This window comes from Megascapheus bottae, unplaced genomic scaffold (assembly GCF_031878675.1).
Source record: "Megascapheus bottae isolate mThoBot1 unplaced genomic scaffold, mThoBot2.hap1 HAP1_SCAFFOLD_41, whole genome shotgun sequence".
NCBI lineage: Eukaryota > Metazoa > Chordata > Mammalia > Rodentia > Geomyidae > Megascapheus > Megascapheus bottae.
The window spans coordinates 5782599-5803856 of record NW_028327585.1 but is presented as its reverse complement, the minus strand read 5'-3'; positions in this window follow the sequence as shown (position 1 = coordinate 5803856).

Here is a 21258-nt window from a genome sequence, read left to right as displayed (position 1 = left end):
AGGACCTGAGTTCAAGCCTCATGACTGTAAAAGAAAAAGAACCAGGATTATGAGAGGGAACCTGGTACTCTCTGGGTCTAATCAGACACAAGAAGGGGCCGGGATAGGCTGTGGAAAAACACAGAGAACATCTTCCCCCAGCTCATCCTGACCTGCATGCAGGGACAGCCATGTAACTAGGGCTACGGTGAGATCATCTTCACCCCTGTGCTGCCATCTGAATTGTAGGCCTCTGTCCTGGCATGGAGTGTCCTGATGGCTGAGCAGGTGCCCTAACCCTAGATGGAGAGCAGCCACTGACTGTGGTAGCTAAGGAGAGATCTGTTCCATAGCTATCAGGCCACCCAGCATGGGAGCCATAACCACCCCTCACCCAGGTAGAGGCCAATGGTTCTCCAGGTGCTACTAACATTGCCCCACCCCTAGCTCTGGGTACACGTGACATTCCCTCCACAAGGAGCAGGACAAAGTGAGGGATCAGGAAGCTGCCTGTGGGCTTCAGATGATGGCCAGGCTGGCACTACAGATGGCCTCACTCTGTCACCACCTTCCCCTGCCTCCATCTTTCCTCCATCATGCCTCTGTACCTCCCACCCATTAACCTTGGAAACCAATGAACTGGGCTCTCATCATTGCTCTCATCTCTTCACCCACCTTGCCATGCGTCCATCCCTTGTCACTTCCACCCCACACACATCCCACCACCAGCCACCCTGTAGCTTATGAGGATCCCAGAGGAAGCTCTTGGTGAAGGGCTTGTGACAACAAAACAGTTACTATCACCCGCTCCGGCCTGATCCACCACAGAATAAGAACAGCCAAGCAGGCACACACTGCAGCAGAGTTGCTCTGCTGCCACCCTGATTTCTTCATGGCCAGGACTTGGCTCTCCTCAGCCTCTCAGCTCAGTAACCTGAACATTGTGCTTTCACAGAGCCATGGCTTCCAGTCTCCATGGACACAATGACATCAAGGTGATGCCAACTTCCCCATCTCTATATACTTCTAACTATGGGATGGGAGCTGAGGTTCTCTTCTGTGACTCCATCCGCTAAGAGGCTCATGCAGATTTCTATCCTTTGCTCATCATGGTGACTCTTTGGTTATCATGTCACTGCTCGGCTTCCAGTTCACCACATATAGAACCCATACTACAACACTTTTCTTAGAAGGACTGATGACTTTTAAATATTCTCTAGTTTTAAATTTCTAGTTCCTTCTCTCTTTCATTTATATATTTCCCTCCCTCACATACTTCCCTTTTTTTACCTTCCTTCTTTCATTCCTGGCCTTGAACTCAAGACCTGGAGCTTTTTCTTAGCTTTTCTTTGCTCAAGGTAGCACTCTAGCTCTTGAGCCACAGCTCTACTTCAATCTTTGTTCTTGCTCTAAACTGGGAGTAAGAGTCTCATGCACTTTTCCCATTGCTGGGTTAGTTTTAAACCACAATACTAAGATCAGGATCCTGAATATGCCTCAGATTACAGGTATTATCTAATCAAAACAAATTCCTGATTTCTTTTTTAGACATAATTAGTTCTTTCAGGTGAGCCACCAGCCACTCATGCAAGAGCATTGCAGGATCCCAGCATTCATCTTGTCTCCAGTCTTATTCCATCCATCTCACAATGGCCATCTAAAACACCCTGCTGCATGCCTGAAGTCGCAAGGAACGTTCTCAACACCATGAGAAGCCCCCTTAAGCTCTGCCTCAGATATGCCCAGCCCCCATCCCACTTCCACATGAGCATTTGTTTAGGAGAAATTTCCTGAGTACATCATCATCTTTTCCTCACCATTCAAATTTCATCTTTGGAGTCATTTCTCCCAGACAAAGAGGAACATGATGCATTTTTTGATAGCAGCTCCAGCTTCATAGTCCCAGCCACCAACACCCCCCCCATTACCCTGCCAGACACCTGAATTCAAGAACAATGTTTTCACTACCCCTGACTCTTATCAAATGTTTTAACTTATACAGTGCATTAAAATAATTTTACTAAATGGAATAAACACATGGCATCAAGCTTCAGAATCTTTGCACCTGACCTTTTAGTGAATAACAGACACACCAGCATTTCTGTAGCCAACAGAAATCTTAGCTTTGAGATTTCAGCATTCCTGGTATCCAAGTTTGGATGTGCTAACACTGCCCTTAATGGGGCACTTCAATCACACAATCCCACAACAATCAATGTCATTTGACATTCACTGGTAGGTGGTGCTAGGAAAAAGACTGATGTGCCAACTCCATGCTGGCTTGACCTATGCCATCTTCAAACCTGGAGCAAGTGGGGCTCCTCTCTCCATGACACCTTTTGTGTACTACCCCAGGAGGACCTTTACCTTGAGACAAAATTATGAAGACTATCTCTACCAGCAAAGATTCCAGTGAGATGTGCCTACATGGATAAAGCTAAAATCTCCCTAAAGTGAGGTTGTTGGCAGTGCTGGAGCCTGAACTCAGGGCCTGGGCACTAAGCATTTGTACTCAAGACTAGCCCTTTACCACTTGAGCCCAAACTCCATTCCCAGCTGTTTTTATTTTTGGTAGTAAGAATCTATCAGACTTTCCTGTTCTAGGTGACTTGGAACTTCCATACTCAGATCTCAGCCTCCTGACCAGCCTGGATTAAAAGTGTGGATCAGCCATGCCCCACACCTGTGGACTTCTGCCAGCACATTTTTTCCCAAAAATTGGAAGAGGAAGATGAGGGAGGGTTGGGCTCCTCCTGCCCTGCATATGAAGGAGAGTATCAGCGCCTGAACTTCATTCCCTGTTGTAGGCTGCTGGAGGAAAAGGAAGCAAATAGGCACAGGCTGGCAGCAGATGCCACAGAACAACTTGTGACCAAGACTCCCAGAGCAGACCTCAGAATCGATGACAGAGTTGGATCTACCCAGTAACAGAGGCATTGGTGACACCTGAAACTGCGCGTTTGAGCCTTTGCTGCTAGTAAACAGGGCCACCTATGTCTCAATGAGAAAGGTGAGATTTTGGTGGAGAAGGTGAGATTAAACATTATGTATCATGCAAGAAGACAGACTATAAGGGGTCTTTTATTATTCCAAGTGAAATTTTGGATTTCCTCTTCTGTTTCTTTAAAGAATGACATTGGGATATTGATGAATATTGCACTGATTTTGTAGATAGTCCTTATCAAGATTGCCATTTTTACAATATTACTTCTTCCAAAGCAGGAGCATAGGTTTTTGCATTTCCTCAGTTCTGCGTTAATTTCCTTCTCCAGGGTTTATAGTTCCATCAAAAAGGTGCTTTACATTGTAAGTTAATTCCTAGGTATTTTATTTTGGCAGTTGACATTGAGGGTTAATTTTATACCCTGCTACCTTACCAAAGTTTTATATCAGCTCAAGCAGCTTCTGAGTAGAGTCTATAGGGTTCTTTAAATACAGAATCATGTCATCTGTAAGGAGAGAAAGTTTCAGTTCCTCTTTCCCTTTTCCTCCTCACTCCAGTTAGAATGGCCAAGATCCAGAAATCTAATAACGTATGCTGGAGGGGATCTGACCAGGAGGGATCATTACTACACTGCTGGTGGGATTGCAAACTCGTTCAACCTCTATGGAAAGCACTATGGCAGTATTCCAAAAAGACTAAACATAGAGCTCCCCTGTGATCCAGCAATTTCACTACTTGCCAATCGTCCAGATAGGACATACTAAATTCACTAGAACAATAACATTTATCACAGCACTATTTACTATAGCAAAGGTATGAAACCAACCCAGATGCCCGTCAGTTGATGAGTAGATCAAATATGGTATTTTTACACAATGGAATTCTGTGCTTCTGTCAGAAAGAATGACATAGACGAATTTGTAAGGAAATAGAAAGATTGTAAAGTTTAGAAATTAGTTTCTGTCTCCTTCTCTCTCCTTCTCTATCTCTGTAAAATTTAGAAGTTCTTGTTTCTCTCTCTCTCTCTCTCTCTCTCTCTCTCTCTCTCTCTCTCTCTCTCTCTCTCTCTCTCTCTCTCTCTCTCTCCAATCCTTAGGCTTGATCTCAGGGCCTGAGCTACTTTTGCTCAAGATTAGCACTCTACCATTTGAACCACAGTGCTGCTTCTGGCTTGCTCTTTTCACGTAGTATTGAGGAATCTAACCCAGGCCTTCATCCTTGATAGGTTAGCACTCTACCACTAAGTCACACAGTCAGCTTTTAGAGGTTTCTGACAAAGGTTTTCGTACATGCTATTATTTCTTCTGTGAGTGCTCTTAATGCTTGCTGAAGGTTGACTTTGTTTAGAAGACTTACCCTAATGCTCCCATATACAGAGATTCTATATATAGCTAAATGTTTTTCATTACTCAGAGTTTCTCTCCTGTGTGTGTTCTTTGATGCAATTTGATGGAATATTTCTGTGTGAATGACTTTACACATTGGTTACATTCATAAGGTTTCACTCCTGTGTGTATTCTCTGATGAACACGAAGTTTTCCCTTCCCTTGGAAAGACTTTCCACATTCATTACACTTATAAGATTTCTCGCCTGTGTGTGTTATTTGATGAACTCGAAGGTGTATCTTCTGGGTGAAAGACTTTTCACATTTGTTACATTCATAAGGTTTCTCTTCTGTGTGTCTTCTCTGGTGCAAAGTGAGGTATGATTTCAGTCTAAAAGTCTTCCCACATTTATCCCACTCATAAGATTTCTCTTCTGAGTGAGATCTCTGATGTGTGCTGAGAGCTGAATTCTGGGCAGAAATTTTATTACGTTCCTCATATTCATAAGGTTTGTCTTCTCTTGGAGATCGAGGTTGGAGCGTCAGGTCTGACTTCTCAGAAATGAATTTTCACACTTGATGTACGCATCACATATCTCAGGATATTTGCTCTGAGGTATTGTAAGGCATATTTCATTACTGAAAGATTTCTCACATTCACTACATGTATGAGGAGTCTCTCCTGTGTACATTTTCGGATGTGTAGTGATGGTCGGTGTGAAGTACAATATTTTTCATCACACAGTACATTTAGCAGTTTTCCTCCCTCCCTGAAGAATTTCTTGGGCAGGGAGAACAGAATTATGATACTGCAGATCTTTTGGACTGTCATAATCATGAATAAAATGCTCTGAATATCCGATGGATTTTTTAAGAACAGGAGACATACGAGATCTATATGCAGCATGCATCTCATCAGGCTTAGGAGACAGAAGCATGTTCTGACACTTAATGAACTCCTCAGTCCTCACCCCTAAGTTGTTACCGTTATTACTAATCAGCTCTGGATTATGTGTAGAGCTCAAATTTAAAGTTGTTGCTAATCTCACGTTTTCCTCCACTTCGATACTACTTGCAACTGCTACTTCACAAAGACATTCATGTGGACTTTCCTGGCAGGTCTTGAACACATTTTCCATTACCTGGACATCTAAAATGAGTCATAGAAAAAAAGACACAAACATACATGAGATACAAATATTCCTTACTGTAAAGGTAATGACTTCACTTTCCCACCCTAAGTGTTAGATATTTTAAAATATAAAAGTGGAAATTGATTTATGAGAAATATATGCTTTTCTCCCTAACATATTAAGAAAATGATATTTTACAATGACCAATAATGTTTTTCTGTTTTATTCTTTTTTTATATCACAGGAAATATTTATTGAAATTACCCAACTATGTATTGCTACAGTTTTAAGCTGAGTACTACCTATAATATACCTGCAGCTGTTTTTTTCAAATACTGTTTTGTTTATACATTGAGGAATAGCTGCCTTTCTTTTATTTTTGAGAAATAATCAAAATATTGTGCTGTTTTGCATCTTTTTAAAACTTTCTTTTCTTTCTTTTCTTTTTTTTGTAGTTCATAGGCATCGGCCCTGTCCCTGAACGGTCAGCAGAAGACTATACCCCCTATCCTTGAGCTACAGCCCCACTTCTGTTTTCTAGTGTTAACTACAGATAAGAGTCTCAGGTCCTGAGTAGCAGATTTGCTGTTTGCTTATTAACCATTAAGTGAGGAACACGAATTTTTTCTAGATTCAGCGGCCACAAGTTTGGTTTATATGTCTGTTTGCCTTTGATCCAAGCAAGAACGATTCTTGAGAGTAAGGACTTACACATATATCCCTTCAGTTACAACTTCTCACTAAAGTCTCAATTTAGGTATTTGTGGGAATTTTGAAATTTGTTTCTTTCCATTTGAAGTCTTATAAAAATTCCTTTTCTAACACTCCTGTCCCTCAGAACCATGGAAGACCAGAAAATCTCCAGCTCATTCTCTAGTTAATTTTCTTATGTTGATTGAAACTTTGTTGTTTTTTTTCCTTCCATTCCTGGGTTTGAACTTAGGACCTAACCACTGTCCTTGGGTTTTCTCAAGACTAGATCCCTACCAATGAAGTCATTACTTCTGGCTTTTTCTATGTATGTGGTAATAAGGAATCAAACCTGTGTCTTTGTGCATGCTAGGCAAGCACTCTACCACTAGGCTCAATTTCTGGTGGAAAGGTCTGGTTCTTAATACCAGTCTCTTCCTACCAGCAAAAAGATATTATCCTTATCAGAGAATAATGCCCTGACTTATTCCTTGTTTGCTCAATCATTTATAGTCTCAGTTTTAAAGAAATTAAATATCATTCTTTCTTTCTTTCTTTCTTTTTTTCTTTCTTTCTTTTTTTCTTTCTTCCTTTCTTTCTTTCTTTGTGTCTTCCTTTCCTTCCTTCCCTCTTTCTTCCCTCTTTCTTCTTCCTTTCTTTCTTTCTTTCTTTCTTTCTTTCTTTCTTTCTTTCTTTCTTTCTTTCTTTCTTTCTTGTTTTGCAGTCATGGGACTTGAATTCTAGACATGGCTGTTCTTCCTGAGCTCTTCAGCTGAAGGCTACTGCCCTATGTCTTTAGCCTCAACCCCACTTCTCATTTTCTATTGGTTCATTGGAGAGAAGAGTCTAAGGTGTTTTTGTGATAGGTCAGTCTTTGAACCTTGATCCTCAGATCTCAGCCTCCTAAGTAGTTAGGATTGACAGGCATGAGCCACGGGCTCATGGCTTTCTCATTTTATTTTGTTTCACAGTGATTTCTACAGAGAAATCTAACTTTAACTCTACTGCCACATAGAATTCATTATATCACCCTATGATTCTTGGTGCCGGGGGTTTGAGCTAGCATGCACAAAGACCTGGTTCAGTTCCTTGGTACTACATACAAAGAAAAAGCCAGAAGTGGTGCTATGACTCAAGAAGTAGAGAGCTAGCCTTGAGAAAACCCAAGGACCATGCTCAGGCCCTGAGACCAACCATAGGATTGGGAAAAGAAAATGATTCTTGATTCATTCACAAAGAATTCCATAGGTTCCACACAGGATTTAGGGTAACTAAGAATATTATTGCTCAGTACATCACAACATGAACTTACCAATGGGGCTCAGGCTCCAATATCCATATGAAGATGCATTCACTCACCTGTGATATTCTTGTCAGAGGAATTTCCTATCCAGAGTTCTGCACAGTGCTCTAGCTTGTCAATTAATACAGGTTTGGGAACACAGGGCCCTGTAAATTAGAAACAGTAGAGAATTATTGCTTATGCTGTGTCATCATTGCTTTAAGTTCGCAGACATCCTACTCACAAGTTATCTATTAAATCTTTTTTTCTCATTTCTCACTGGCTCCATGGTTGACTTTTACCCAGCTCTGGATTCATTTTGTATGGTATAAACTTAGCTGTCTTGCTCAAGGCTAGAAAAATACCAGTTTGAGTCCCAGCTCCACTTACATGCATAGGTCTTTATGCATGCTAGGCAAGCACTCAACCACAAAGTCAAACTCTTGACAGTCCACTAACATTTTTGAGGGGTTACTTGGAGTTATAGAGTTTCATGGCAATTTTTATGCCATTGCTGGCTTCAAATTAGAATTCTTAGATTTCTTCCTCCTGAATATTTTAAGATTACAGGCATGAAACATTGCACCTAGTGCCAGGTTTCCATTATAAACTCACTGTTTAGTGATTTGTAGATCCTATTTCCAATAATGATATATATTCTATTCTGGATTGTTTATCCACTTACAATTACTGTGTAAGTTTGGAATGTTGTCTCCATTAGAGGAAACATAATTTAGAACTGTTGTCAAAGTATCCTGAAGGTATCCTGAAGAATGAGTACAAAATTACCTTAGGTTTTCTTTAGAAAGTAATGATACTTCTCAGGGGCCTGGAATCTTTCATTTAAATAGTATTGAAAGTTTGATAAACATTCACGTATCTGCAAAATAACAAGGCACTTGGCCTTGCAAGTGAATTTGACTTTTGCTCACCTAAGGACACCAGGTTGCTGTAGGTCTCTAGCATTACATCTCTGTACCGGGTCCTCTGAGCATTGTCCAGATGCTGCCACTCCTCCCAGCTGAAATCCACAGCTACATCATCAAATGACACCAGCTTCTGGAATGGCACATTTTCATCAAGTAATTAACACCGAGTTATAAACACACCATGTCTGGAATTTTATTCTTTTTTTGTTGGACTTTTATTCCTTTACTTAAATGTTTAGACTTACATGAAATATTGACCTGAAAAGCTTAGGGATGGTGCCTAGGCCCAGAGTTCAAGTCCCAAGACCCACAAAAAAATAAAAAGGCAAGCCAGGTTTTGGTGGCTCATGCCTGTCATCCTAGCTACTCAGGAGACTGAGATCTGAGGACCATGGTTCAAAGCCAGCCTGGCACAAAATTCCATGAGACTCCTTTCCAATTACCCACCATAAAATGTTTAATGGCTTGCGGCATATCATGGTAGAGCAATTGTGGTATCGACAAAAACAAGTCGGGGGAGTAGATTTAGGTTATAAATGGAATTATTCCATTGAAAAAGAACTACATTATATGATGACATATGCTGGTACTGTGAGAATATTGCAAAATCTTAGGGTATCAAGTAATAATACTGTGAAGTACACCCAGAATGTTAATGTTCTATGTCTGGCATAATAGTCACTTGGGGAAGAAAGTATTTTTTCTTTTTTTGGCTGGGGGATTTGTAAGGCTTGAACTCTGGGCCTGGGCACTGTTCCTGAGCTCTTCAACTCAAGGCTACCACCCTACCTATGAAGCCACAGTGCCATTTCCCATATTCTAGTGGTTAACTGTAGATGAGAGTCTCATAGACTTTCTAATGCCCAGGCTGGCTTTGAACCAAATCTTTAGATATCAGCCTGATATCTGAGTAGCTAGGATTACAGGTAGAAGTCACTGCACCTGGCAAGAAATTTATTTCTTGCTGTTTTATACTACGAATTTACTGTATGTCTTACTTTTTCAAAAGGACTGAGGATGACCTTTGTTCTGTATATAATGGGAAGAGGGGTAGGGAGCTGTGAGCAGAAGAACTGAGGGGCAATACTCAGGGTAGGACAATAGCCTTAAACTAAAGAGCTCATGGCCCAAGGTCCAAGCCCCATGACTTTCCCCACTACCCCACAAAAAAGGGAAAAAATTGGAGATTGGTGAGGATTTTCTAAAAAGAAGATATAGAAATAGTAGTTCAAAATGTAGAAAGAAGTTCAATATTAACAGTCATGAGAAAAATTAAAATTACAATGAAATCATTACTTTAAATATGTTAATATAAATATAGTTTTAAACAAAAAGATCCACATACACACACACAAACACACACACACACACGCATACAAAAAAACAACTTTCAAAGTCTAACTATTACTGGGAAGGTAGTGAGAAAAGTAGAACTTTGGAATAGTTCTGCAAGGAATATAAAACAATCAAAAATTGCGTGGAGAGTGGTAAAAAAGTACTAAATATAGAATTACATAGAAATATGGTCCAACACTTCTATTTCTAGATTTGTACCTAACGGAAGAGAAAGCAGAGACTAGAACAAATATGTGGAGAATCTATTCACTACTATTAATAATAATCAAAAGATAGAAATATGCAAAACAATGCATTGAAAAGGAAGAACATTTTACTATATTTTACAGATGAATCTTGATTACAGTAAACTAAAAATACAGCAGTCATAAAGGAAGAGCTAGGGTATGTTTTCCCTTCCAGAGCTTCCAAGGATCAACAAACCCTTAGAGCCAAAAAGCACGATGGTTCCAGAGAATGGAGTAGAGAGGAACAGGAGCTGAATGTTTAATGATTATACATGGAAGATGAAAATTGCTCTAGATGGGTAGAATGAAGAGAGAACTGTACCCGAAACAATGGTTATGTAGCCACACAGGATGGGACACACCTATACTCCCTGATCTTGGGAAACTCAAGAAGGATTTCTAGCCATCCTAGATGCATGGAAAGATCTATCATAAAAACTAATGTGGAGGGGCTGGGAGTTTGGCATAGTTGTAGAGTGCTTGTATGAAGACGAAGGTTCAATTCCGTAGTACCACATACACAGAAAAAACCAGAAGTAGTGCTGTGGCTCAAGTAGATCACTAGGCTTGAGGAAAGCTGAAGGACAGTGCTCAGACCGAGTTCCAGCCAAAGGGCTTGTTTAAAAAAAAACAGAAAGCTGAGAACGATGGGGTGGTGGCTCACTTCTATAATCCTAGCTACTCAGGAGGCTGAGATCTGAGGATCAAGGTTTAAAGCCATCCTGGCACAAAAAGACCTGAGACTCTTATCTCCAATTTACCTTTAGAAAATGGGAAGTGGGGCTTGGCTCCAGGGTAAGGTGGTAGCCTGGAGCTGAAGAGCTCAGGGATAGTGCCCAGGCTGAGTTCAAGATCTATGACCCACCAAAAAAAAAAAACAAAAAACAAATATAATATGGAAAAATTTGGATTCTGTGAATTTTATCAGGCATATAAATGTCTTTTTTTGCTGTTGAAATAACAAATTGTTTGGAAACATTTTAAAAGTTTTTACCTAGAAATGTACACTACAAATGGAATTAATAACAAACACAAAATATGCAAAAGATACAAATTATCACAATATGGGTATCCTGCTTCTGTATCTTTTCACTGACTCCTGTTCAAATGAGTCACATATTCTGAATCATTTCTCCCAGTTGATATATGCCACACATGTTAGCTTGTACTGAACTTCTTGGGAAATCAAAAGCAAATACTAAGCAAATGTGTGTTAGATTTTGTCAACAGTGATATTTCAAATATAAATCCCTACTCGTTGCATTATTTAATATCAATGTCGGAATCTAACTTACACTGGCAGAATCTTCAATCTTTTGAGAATCTTCAAAGGGGTGTGTAAATATTTAGAATCATTATGTCTTCCTGGAGGAAAGATCCCTTTAGTAGTATGTAGTCACCTTCTTTGTCTTTTCTTACTAATTTTAGTTTGAAGTCTATTGTATCTGATATGAGGATGGCAACTCCAGCCTGTTTATGGGGCAGTTAGCTTGATAGAGTTTATTCCAACCTCTCACTTTCAAAAGATGATTGTTTTTGGATAAGATGTGTCTCTTGAAGACAGCAGAACGATGGCTCTTGCTTTTTGATCCAACTAGACAGCCTATGCCGTTTAATTGGAGAGTTAATTCCATTGATATTGAGAGTTAGGATTGAGAGATATTTATTATGTCCTACCATTTTTAAAAGCTTTTAGTAGGGCCTGTGTCTTGACAGTTCTTGTGGTCCTTAGATGGTATGCTGTTTAGGTGCCATTTCTTTCCCTATACTGCATTTATTTTGGTTTTCTATGTATAGAGCATCTTTGAGAATTCTCTGTAGTGTTGGTTTTGTTTTGACATATTGTTGCAGCTTTTCCCTGGAATGGAATGTTTTTATTGTTCCCTCAGTTATGAATGAGAGCTTAGCTGGCTACAGTATTCTTGGTTTGATTTAAGGGCATGACATATATGCTTCCAGTCACTTCGTGCTTGCATGGTCTCTGCTGAGAAATCTGGGGTTATTCTCATTGGTTTGCCTTTATAGGTTACTGATCCCTTTTCCCTGGCTGCCTTTAGGATCTTTCCTTTCGTTTCTATTCATCCAGTTCGGATCACAATGTGGCGGTGGGATGTTCTTTTCTGGTCAGGTCTGTTTGGGGTTCTAAAAGCTTCTCGTATCTGGATGGGCCTGCCCTTCTGGATATTTGGGAAATTCTCTGAGATGATTCCCTGAAGTATATTTCCAATACCATTGACCTCTTTCTCCACGCCCTCCTCAATACCAACTAGCCTTAAATTAGGCTTCCTAATTGCATCTTGGACCTCCTGAAGCACTCTCTCATATTTCCTAGATTTGTATGACTCATTTTCTGTTCTTTCTCTATAATACGTAAATTATCTTCAGCCCCGGAAATTCTCTCCTCTGCATTGTCTAACCTGCTATCAAACTATCTACTTTATTTTTCATCTCCCATGCTTCTAATTGCTCATTTTTGATGCCTTGCATCTCTTGTTTTAGATCATGTATGGATTTCTTTATCTCCTTGATTTCCTTTTGAGTGGTTAGCTCAGTAGCTTTATTTTCTTTGGACATTTTCTGGAGTTTGGTCACTTTTTTATTTGTGGATTCTATGATTTCATCCATCTTTCTTTGAAAAACCTTTATTATGGCCTCCTTTAGGGCTTCTTCTTTTCCATTATCACCTTGTTTATGATTCCCTCTTGTTCAGCTATGACTTCCTCCATTATCTCTATCTTTATATTTTCACATTTTCCATTAATGATGTTTATCAATTGCATTTGTGTAGCACTTGGAAGACTCTCCTCTAGGTTTGCGAGTGACTGTTCCATTGTCTGTTTACATTGGGTGGGGGATGTTGTTTCTTGATTTGACATTTTTCTTGAGTTTCTTGTTCTGCCCATTGGAAAATGGGAGCAAGATTACTACTAAATACGATTATAGTTTTTCAGATATAACCAACCTAGACCTCTGTAGCTGGCAGACACTAGATGCTCACAAGTTTTGATTGGCATTATCACTATTTCTTTTTGTGCACTTACAGACCAGTCTAATACAACCACTGATAAACGACTTATACCCAAAAAAATAAGCCTCTCAATCCAATCTCTATTGTCTTTAAGTCCCTCTGAGCCTAGAGAATAATTAACCACCTACATATACAATATTGCTCACCAGCCATCAAGTGTAGATCCGTGCAGTATAAGGGTTGAAAGACGAGCAGAGGTCCAGAGATAGAAAAAAAGAATGAGAGAGGTCAAGGAAGGTACAAGAGGATTAACGTAGGAGTGTAAGAATATTGTAGTCATGAAGAAAAGGTATAGCATAAGGATAACTGACCTAGGATGGTAAGTAGGTAGCATATTTGAGTACAAAGTTTGGAAAGTATTAGAATAAAACTTATGTGTTGCTGCACGACTAGCTCTTAGCCCAACCAGTGGCCTCACAGTGGACCAAGGGATGGATCTGTTTTTCTTGTCTACGTTGAGGGAAAGGGGTATTTCACAAGATGCAGAAGGGAAGATTTCAGAAGCAAATTCTGTGAGTGAATTAGCTCGTAAAAAGCATTTTTATTTTCTTTTATATTTCTGCCAGTCTTGGGGCTTGAATTCAGGGCCTGAGCACTGTCCTCGGGTTTTCTCAAGTCTAGCCCTCTGCCACTTGAGCCACAGTGCCACATCTAGATATTCTATCTATGTGATACTGAGCAATCAAACGCATATCTTCATGGATGCTAGGCAAGCACTCTACCCCTATGCCAAACTCTAAACCCTGGCATAGTCATTATAAAGTCATCATCATCATATCAAAATATCCTTTCTCCTACAAAGCATAAATACTTATCTATGTGTGTAATGCTTTTTATTTTAAATTTCACTAATTCTTCTGTGTTTTTCCCTCTTGCATTTTTTACACATGACAGCAAAGCTAATCTTCAGGAAAAAATTGATTAGGCTACAGAAACCTAATAATGTCCTAGTAGATTGACGTCAAAAATATGTGCAAGATGCCCTGTGTTTTTGACCTAGTGGTAGAGTCCTTGGCTACCACGCAAAAAGACTCAGGTTTGTTCCTCATTTCCACATACATAGAAAATGCTGCAAGTGGTGCTGTGGCTCAGTGGGACAGCTAAAGCCTAAAGAAAGCCCAAGAACAATGTTCACACTCTGAGGTCAAGTCCCAAGACTAGCAAAAACAAAAAAAAAATTCGATAAGGGGCAAAATGCAGGCAGAGAAGGCACTGTGAAGCCAATGTTTTGTAAAGGATGAGGGCAATATTGACCCTTAAGTTTGGATCTTACCTAAGAAAGGCTCCTTGAGCCTGAGACCAGACTGGTAGTTGGGCCTAGTGGAAGATATTGGGAATGGACAAATAAGGTGTGCTGTTTACTACATCCACATGTATATTGTCAGATTGGAGGAGAGATTCAGCCTCCAGTATGTCTTTGGTGAGGTCTTCTGTGAGCAAGGATCTTTGGTCATTGGGCCCTGAAAGGTGACCCTGCCTCCCTCACATAGAACAGAATATGGAACCCTGGTAACCAAGTCACTGTAACTAACAACCAGCTAAAGCCAGCTCACTTGGCCTGTGCCTCAGGAGGAAGAAAGATGTTGCTGTGCTGTTGCCAAAGGTCAGGAAACTCGAGTCTCAGGCATGGAAGTTGTGGATGTCTTACTCGAAGATATACATGCTAGATATTTGCCAAGCCACAAATCCAGTATAAAAGGCCTTTCTCTAAGAAGAAGGCCAGGAAAATCCAGGGCAACCAGATGAGGTAAATTTCTAAGAAGAAATGTATTTGACCCCATCATCCTCCCCAAACACTACAACTTCCTTTTTTTTCATTTTTTATTGTAATTAGTAAAAGGGTTACATGATATTTGCCAGGTAGAAGGTGCATTAATTCACATACATTGATACTCTTTCACATGTCTTGGTACCCATTTCCCTCCAACCCCACACCCCCCACCCTTCTTGGTTTCCCCCATTCCCTATCAAATTTCAAATATCCAAATACAAATAAATTCAATATATCAGATAACAAAGTGAGATACTATACCAATATGGGATAACCAAGGGACAGTAAAGGTGATGAGAGACAACATAGTACATTAAGGACAACAATCATTCATTATATGGCTTTTGTTTCAATATCCTGGAGGTCCTTTCAATTAGCTTCACATTATATGGCCTTATATATGGCCTTTTGCTCTATTGCAAATCTCTGCTAGTAGAGCTCAAGGTTTCTACTGATTATGACGAATGAGGGAAACCACTGAGCCTAAGTTCCTTTGAGTCTGGCTTACTTCACTTAATATGATTTTTTCTAAGTCTTTCCATATCCTAACAAATGGGGTGATGTCATTCTTTCTGACAGCAGCATAGAATTCCATTGTGTACAAATACCACAACTTGTTGATCCACTCATCATCTGAGGGACATCTGGGTTGGTTCCATATCTTTTCTATGGTGAATAGCGCTGCAATGAACATTGTTGTGCTAGTGGGTTTAGTATGCCCTTGTTTCTGGATTGTTGGGTAAATGCCAAGTAGTGGAATTGCTGGGTCATAGAGGAGTTCTATGTTTAGCCTTTTGAGGCACTGCCACACTGCTTTCCATAGTGGTTGAACGAGTTTGCACTCCCACCAACATCCCCTCCAGCATCTGTTGTCATTCGTTTTCCTGATCCTGGCCATTCTAAGTGGAGTGAGGTGGAATCTTAGAGTTCTTTTGATATGCAATTCTTTTATGACCAGAAATTTTGAGCATTTCTTCATGTGTCTATAGGACATTTTTGTTTCTTCTTCAGAGAAGACTCTCTTTAAGTCTTTGGCCCATTTTTTAATGGGATGGGTGTTACTTTGGAGGTTATTTTGGAGTGATTCAATTTTATGAGTTGTTGATATATTTTAGATATGAGGCCTTTGTCCGTTGTTTGGTTGGTGAAGATCTTCTCCCACTCTGTAGGCTTCCTGATTAGTTTACTAGCTATATCCATTGCCATACAAAAGCTCTGCAGTTTAATGCAGTCCCACTTATCCAGCCTTCCTCTGATTTGTTGTGATTCTTGGTCCTTATTAAGCAAGTTTCGACCTGTGCCAAGGAGGCCTAGTGTATCTCCTATTCCTTCCTGTAAACTTTTCAGTGTGTCAGCTTTTACCTCCAGGTCTTTGATCCATTTGGAGTTAATTCTAGTGCAAGGTGACAAAGAAGGATCCAACTTTAGTTTTCTGCTGGTGCTTAACCAGTTCTGCCAGCACAACTTGTTGAAGAGGCTATCTTTCTTCCATTCTATTTTTTTGGCTCCCTTGTCAAAGATTAGGTGGCCATAGGTCTGTGGTTTAATATCTGGGTCGGCAGTTCTATTACATTGGACCTCAGACCTGTTCTTATAGCTCTGTAAATAGAGTTTAAAGTTTGGAATTGAAATTCCTCCAGTGCTGTTCTTTCTGCTAAGAAGTGTTTTTGCTATACGGGGTCTTTTATTATTCCATATGAAATTTTGAATTGCCTCTTCTATTTCTTTAAAGAATGACATTGGGATGTTGACGGGTATTGCATTGAATTTGTAGATAGCCCTTGGCAAGATTGTCATTTTCACAATGTTGATTCTTCCAATCCAGGAACATGGGAGCTTTTTCCATTTCCTTAGTTCTGCTTTAATTTCCATTTTTAGGGTTTTAAAGTTTTCATCTAAACGGTCCTTTACATTCTTAGTTAAGCTAATTCCTAGGTACTTTATTTTCTTTGAGGCTATTGTGAAAGGAGTTTCTTTCCTGATTATTGCCTCGTTCCTCTCACTGTTGGCGTAAAGGAAGGCAGTTGATTTGTGACGGTTGATTTTATGGCCTGCTACCCTTCCAAAGCTTTGAATCAGCTCAAGGAGCTTGGGAGTAGAGTCTATAGGATTCTTTAAATACAGAATCATGTCATCTGCAAAGAGGGATAGTTTTATTTCCTCTTTCCCTACTTGGATCCCCTTTATGCTTGCTTCTTGCCTTATTGCACTGCCTAGGAATTCTAGTACTATGTTAAAAAGGAGTGGAGAGAGTGGGATCCTGTATGCTACCCCTTAGCACTTTTATGCAAAGCTTAGGCCTGTGGCATTTTAAGCACAATTCAACGCTCTGTTTTTTGCTGGTTAATTAGAGGTTAAAATCTTATGGAATTTATTGCATGGCTGATTTTGAACTGGAATCCTCAGGTCTCAGCTTATCTTGAGTAGCTAGGATTACAGTACTTTTACAACCTGTATGCTCATACACATCGCTTCTGATCCAAACACTCATTGTTCAATTTAAATAACAAGATGTGAGGAAAGATGATTGACTGTAATTTACTAGATGGGCTTCTAGTGAGTATATATTTCCACTTCCACTCTGAAGCCAGGGAAATGTTTCTGGTACATGTTTCAACTATCTCCTAAAGAGGAAATAATGTGTGAGTACGTTTGCTAGTATTTCAGATAGGAAATGGACTTTGGTGTTTGGAACCTGTTGGGCAGAGTATATCAGCTGGACTGTGATAAGAGAGATGATGTTTCAGACAGGAATATTTTCATCCCAGACAGACTTAATCCAGATCCTGGGATTTCAGGCCTTGAGTAGATAGAATTACAAGTGTGAGCTGCCACCACCACCTGGTTCATTTTGGAAACCTTAATTGCTTCTCATTTGTTCCTTTCCTTTTTTGGAAGATTGATCTAAGCTGGCTGATTATGCATCACAATGAAGTAATTGGCCTCAGGAATTGCAAATATTTGTTTCATCAGCACGGAATGAATGAAGTTGATCTAAACCCAATAGTATTTTCCTTCTGATAAATAGGGAACTTACCTATATCATTTTTCCTTGCTTTTGCTTTCCCAAAGCAAGCAACATGTTTCCTAAAAACAATACTTCATGAGAATATTATAATTAGAAGCTATCTTCTGCACACTCCAGAATAGTCCTTGCATTTATAAACTTATATTACAATATTAGGTAGAAGAATGGTGACTGTTAGTTTCATAACTATTTCATATGTTTTACTCTTTAAGGCTCATTAACTCAAGAAGGGATTAAATACATTTAGATAATAGTAGAACATAGCTGCTGCTGATTTGATGTGTGTGCAGATGATACACAGATTTATTAGGATTACTCAAAAGTTTTCTTCAAATTTTCAGTAGTATACTGCTATGCTAACTGGAAGGTGATAGTAATGATGGTGAAATTCTATGAATCAGCTATGAAGCAGAATTTCAGGGGAGAGTATTTGCTAGGGACTTAATTTCTAAGACGCATATCAAGAATATTGAACTATAACACCAAATGATGGAGGACTCAGCGTCACATTTTGTTTGTTTTATGCAAGTCCTGGGACTTGAACTCAGGGCCTGGGAACTGTCCTTAAATGTTTTTTTTTTTTTACTTCAGGCTAGTGTTCTACCACTTGATCCACAGCTCCACTTCCAGATTTTTGGTAATGAACTGTAAATCAGAATATCATGCAATTTGTTTGGGCTGGATTCAAACCTGATTCTGTGTAGATAGGATTCCAAGTGTGAGCGCACGGAGCCTGGCTAGTGTCATTCATCATTCAAGTCATGGGACTGTAATTCTGCACCTGGGTCTTGTCACTGAGCTTTTCAGCTCAAGACTACTGCCCTATCCCTTGAGCCATAGGGCCACTTCTGGGTTTCTGGTGGTTAATTGGAGATAAGAGTCACATGGACTTCAGTGCCCAGGCTGACTTTGAACTGCTATCCTTGGATCCCAGCCTCTTGAGTAGCTACATTTACAAGTGTGAGAAACTATACCCGGCTAAATTATTTTTTAAGTTAATTTTTTTGTTAAGTCAATATATAGTTGGCATACGGTTACATAAGTAATGAACACATTTCTTAAGAAAATTGTTATCCCCTCCCTCATTTTTCTCTGTTTTCCTACCCTCATCCCCCTCTCCACCCAGATTGTTCAGTTCATTTCCGTTTAGTGTCTTCCAAGTATCACTGTTCAATTGGTTCACCCTTTTTCCTTTGTTCTTTTTTTTTACCATGTTATTAAACCCTCTCCAATCCCCAAATCACATAAACCTATGTACAAGAAACAGGGTACCCGAATTCAACACAGTGACTACAGAGAATAAAACTAAAGGGAAAAAGAAGAAAAGAGGTAAAAAGCAAAGAAAATGAAAGAACATCATACAGTACCTTAGAAGCAACAACACTGAAAAAACAAAACATAAAACCTTGGGCTGAAAATGTAGCTTGCCTAGCATGTATGAAACCCTGGATTCCATTCCTCAGCACCACATAAACAAAACTGGAAGTGCCACTGTGACTCAGCTGGTAGATTTCTAACGTTCAGCACAGAGTTTCTCCAAGTGACAAAAATCTGTCACATTTAAGTCAGGCTTCAGAACTTTGCTAGGAAGAAAGTCCAATTTTCAAAAAATTACTAGCCAGGCGCTGGAGGGTCATAATTGTCATTCTACTAGCCAGGGAGAAGGTGATTCAAAGCCTTTGCAAGCAAAAAACCGAAAACAAAAACAAACCGTAAGATTCTTCTCTCCACTTATCCACCCAAAAACTAAGTGGAGTTGTGGCTAAAACTGGTACAGCATTGGCCTTGAGGAAAAAGAACTAAGAGACCTTGCACAGGTCCAAAGTTCAAGCTCCCCACCAAGAAAGAAAAAAAAAGGAGTCCAGATACCTTAGTTTCAAAAGTATATCTGGATATCTTAGTAGATTTTTCTGATCTTTCCTCATTCATCTCATGGAACCACATAATCTTGATCCTGATCTGACTAAGAGCCTGCATTGTGCTTAATAAATTCATTCCACATATTCCAGTAGAATGTGGACAGCTAACAGCCACTTACCAATGCTTTATTCTACGTTTAGGCCAGTATGTCTTCATACCATCTACACAGTCAGCTATATCATCTTTCCAGAAGTAGCATTGAGTGTAGAACACTCAGAACTAAAATAATTGCATAAAGATGTAATAAAACCCCTTGATTCATTAAGAAAATTTCTGTACCACTTAGAGCAAGTACATTAGTGGTAATTACCTCTAGCCACTTTTTCTAAAAAAATTTATTAACATTGAATTTTACATCATATTTCAAATGTCATGTTTAACCAACAAGTATTCAAGAAGGCCATCGCTATACAATCACTGGCACATAAATTTTAGAATATAGTAAAAATTAAGCTGAGTCTTTGTATGTCATAGCTACAGATTAATCTATAATAAAACACATGTCTATAGAGTGTATAGTCCATCCTAGATTTTTGTGTCTATGTAGTTATGTTTATATCTCCAAAATTATGTCCAGAACTTTGGGTATCAACTATTCAATCATCGCTCTACTACTGTTTGAAACTAATATCCATATATTAAGGATACCATGTACCTTTTGTTCCTTGGTCTTGACTTATCTCACTCAACAGGATTCACTCTAATTTCATCCACTACCCCAAAAATGCCATTATTATTTTTTTCTGTGCAGATCTTCTTTTTATGTATTTATTTTTATTGTAATTTATAGAAGGGTTACATTATATTCACCAGACAGAAGGTGCATTACATCTCAAACTTCGATACCCCATGTAATGATATGGTCCCCATTTCCCTTCCCCTACCCCCACTCATGTTCATTTCCCCCCTTCCCTATCCAATTTCAAATAACCAATTAGGCACATATGAAATATATCAGAAAACAAGGTGAAATATTGTAACAATATGATATATCCAAGGGATAGCAAAAGAGATAAGAGATCACATAGTTCATTAAGGACAACAATCACTCATTATATGAGTTTTGTTTCTTTTTCTTGAAGGTCCTTACATTTAGTGTCATACTATTTGTCACGATATCTCTAGATTCTGTTCTATTGTAAATCTCTGTTAGCAGAGCCCAAGGTTTCTACTGAATTTGACAAATGAGGGAGACTCTTCGGACTATGTTCCTTTGAGTTTGGCTTACTTCACTTAAAATGATTTTTTCCTTTTCATCCACTTCCCCGAGAATGCCATTATTTTATCTTGTCGGTTGGCTATGTATCATTCCATTGTGTGTGTGTGTGTGTGTGTGTGTGTGTGTGTGTGTGTGTGTGTGTGTGTGTGCACGTGTATAACATTTTTTGTAATAGGGCATCTGGTGTTTCCATCATCCAGCCTCATTTTCTACAGATATTTTTATAGTCTCTTTTTTATTTTCAGGGTAATGTATAGAGGGGTTACAATTACATTTACAGGTAGTGGACTGCATTACTTCTCACACATTTATTCCACTCCATATGTTTTTGTCCCCAGTTCCCTCTCCACTCCCCTTCCCAATCATCTTGTTTCCCCCCTTCCCTTTCCTATTTCACATAAACAAATAACCATATATACAATATGCC